The following is a 3,469-nucleotide window of genomic DNA, read 5'->3' as shown; positions in this document are numbered from 1 at the left end:
GTTTCTCTGCAGAGATTACCGACACTCCCCTGCCACTCTTAAGGTTATGTGGCAGCCATATCTGCAGAGCATGTTCCGTGAGCTGTTTCAGTTGGACCCCACCCTCTGATTTCCATGCAGGGGTCGAGACGGCTTAGGCCTTTCCGCCCGGCACGAATTCCTTCTTGGGACTTCTATCATTTTGGAAGGCCTGGCAGGCCATCTATTTGAGCCGTTTAAGTCTGTGTCAGACAACTTTGACCTTTAAGACAGTTCGTTTGGTGGCTCTAACTTCTCTTAAGAGAATTGAGGATATGCAGGCTCTTTCTATCAGCCGTTCTTATATGGACTTTGCCCCGGGGCTGGTTAAAATCTTACTGTGACCTAGGCCTAGTACGTTCCTAGGTTGCTTCGACTCCGTTTCGCTTTCAGCAAGTGGTTGGAGGCTTCTCCCCTGCTGGTTGCTGGGTCAGATAGTATGTGCAACTTCTGAGTCTTGCCTGGTGAGGGCATTGAAGATCTATGTCGACTGCACAGCCCAGTGGTGTGGATCTGACTAGTTGTTTGTATGTTTGGTGATTAAAAACCAAGGAGCTGCCGTCACTAAACAGAGACTGTCTCATTGGATAGTGGAGGGTATCTCTTGGCTTATGAGGCGCATGGTTTGACTTTGCCTCTAGGGGTGCATGCTCATTCACGAGAGCAATGGCTTCTTCTCAGGCTCTTTTTAAAGGGTCTTTTAAAGGGTTAAACGCTTTCCTCGGTCTTCCAGCTATCTTCAGGTACGTGAAGGCGTTATGGTATAGCGTGTTCCCATAGCGACCGCTGTCGCAGCATTGAAGTGAATCTATGAAAGGGAACATCTCGGTTATGTATGTAACCTTGGTTCCCTGAATAGGGAACGAGATGCTGCGATGCTGGCCGTTCCGTACCTTCGATAGCACTTCCTTCGTCATAGTGTAAAATCTGATGAAATATATGGGCATACGTGACGTATGCTTGGGGCGGTGCTAAGCGCTATTGGCCAATAAATTGGCGTGATGGTATAAGGGCTTCAGACATTCTTCACACCTGATGTGTTCCCATAGCGATGACGTCATCGCTATTCAGGGAACTAGGGTTACATACGTAACCGAGATGTTTTCTAGGCACAACGTAAAAGAGCGCGACACACACGTCTCCCGGAAATCATGTATAATTCAACCAATCTGATGACGACTTCAAAGCTCCTGAAGTGTTTCCAATTTAGTTTGACATATGCATCAAACTTTCAACCAACGGTCCATGGGTGTGACATCTGAGGCTGAGACTAGAGACCTGCATTCCCGCGGGAGTACCGCGGGACCCAAGCGGCGCGGGACAACTCTTGATGGGCGAGGGCGAGTGCGAGTGCGGGCGGGAAGATACTTGTGTGGGTGCGGGATGCGGGAGAGTAAAATGATTCGCAGGACTCCCGCAAAATAGAAATTATCTAAACATAAAGTGTCTAAAACATATAAATTGTTATTTATCTGTTGCACAAAAGCAAAAAGAATAACTAATATTAACATTAAAATAATTGACATGCGCAAGCTAGGCATAGTTTCTATTTATAACACGTGTTTAAAGGGTTGCAATGTAGCCAATCACAGACTCAGCTGTTGATTTCTGGAACGCAATGGCCAATCAGAGGTGATTAAGTTAGAATCCACTCACCGCAGTGCTGAAATTGCTGCTCACGAATTCTCTAATTTTAACATATGAAGTGTAGACACTGTGAAAGATTCATTGTGCATATATTTATTGTGTTATAACAGAGCTTTATGAGATCGCGATTAACTGAGATGTCAGTTTTTAGTGATAATAAAGGAAGTGCTGCTCGCATACTGCCATGCCAAACCATGCACGCAGCAGCCAATGCTTGCTTTTCTGTTGTGAATGCAGTGGTTGTGAATATTGATGCTTAGCCTAAATAACAAATATTTTATTGGGAGTGTTTATGCTGGGATGTTGTGGAGCTTAGGAGATGTTACAGAACCATTTCATGTAATTTCTTCGATTTACTGAAAAAAAATCTATATAGATTACTTTTATGCGGGCTTTTGCGGGCGGGACAAAAGATGAATGTCGCGGGCGGGAGCGGGACCAGATAAGATATATTTCTGCGGGCGCGGGACAGAATCTTGCGGAAGCGGGCGGGAGCGAGACTGAAAAATACTCCCGCGCAGATCTCTAGCTGAGACTACTTTAAGTCAGTGTTTCCCAACCGAGGTGCCGTCTGTCGAGAGCAGGGGTGCCGTGTAAAAAAAAATTTTCACCCTCTTTGACTTAGACTTATTACATTCAGTCATGTGTTTCCCTTTCATTCTGCACACTCTGGAAATGTGGCCTTTTTTACCACAATTGTGGCACTGTTGCTCTTTGAAATAACAGTCTTTCTCATTATGGTTTGTTCTTCCACAACGGTAGCACTTATTTCCTCCTTTCTCTTTCAAGGACAGTGCATGCACTTTCAAAGAGCTACTTAACTGATGAGATTCCCGCGCGACCGTTTCCATAGACACTGCTATCTCCACTGCCTTTTGAAACGTGAGAGCTGCTTCCGTCAATAGCCGCTTCTGTACAGACTCCGTTTTCAGCCCACACACAAAGCGATCGCGCAGCGCGTCTTGCAAATGCGTCCCAAATTCGCAGTGTTCACTCAGCTTTTTCAGAACTGCGACATACTGTGCTACTGTCTCTGTTTCGTGCTGACTGCGGTTATGAAACCTAAATCTTTCTGCAATAACGATCGGTTTCGGTGAGAAATGGTCTTTCAAAACAGTCACAATGTCATCATATGACTTCGCACCCGGCTTATCTGGGGCTTATCATATGTAGATGGACCCATTACACTCAGCAACACCGCGACTTGTTTCTCATCTGCAATGTCGTTTGCAGAAACAAATTGTTCAAACCTTTCTATGTAGGTAGCCCACTGTTCAGCGGACTCATCAAAGGCATCCATATGACCGATAAACACAGCCATTTCGTCGGGTGTTGTTCCACGAGTTCACTACATACATCCAATCCAATAATGCAGTAGCCAGACAAATCAGGCGTTCGAAAAGACAATCCTCGTCGCCAATATGTTATATCTTATCTGTTATATAACATGAATAATACGCTGAGACGAGTGCTGTGTCAACTCACTTCTAATTTACTGAGAACTCTGAAGTCTCTTTCTTCATTGATAACATAACATACACACGGTAGTGATCTTGAGCGCCTCCTAGTGTGCTGAAACATTAAGCACATACATCACATTTCCCTCCCCACTTAGTGTTGTTGTAACCATTTCAGTAACAATGTTACATACACTTAACATAGACAAAGATGGATCTTTTTCTTTTCCTTTTACATGTTTACATATACATTGATATAGGTGCACATAGATTCACCTATATAATGTAACACTTATAGTAAAACCAAAATATAGAACAACTATGATAAAACACTAGAATCTTAAACA

This window comes from Sinocyclocheilus rhinocerous, unplaced genomic scaffold (genome assembly GCF_001515625.1).
Source record: "Sinocyclocheilus rhinocerous isolate Xijiao unplaced genomic scaffold, SAMN03320098_v1.1 scaffold208, whole genome shotgun sequence".
NCBI classification, from domain to species: Eukaryota; Metazoa; Chordata; class Actinopteri; order Cypriniformes; family Cyprinidae; genus Sinocyclocheilus; species Sinocyclocheilus rhinocerous.
Note: the sequence above shows the minus strand (reverse complement) of the source record.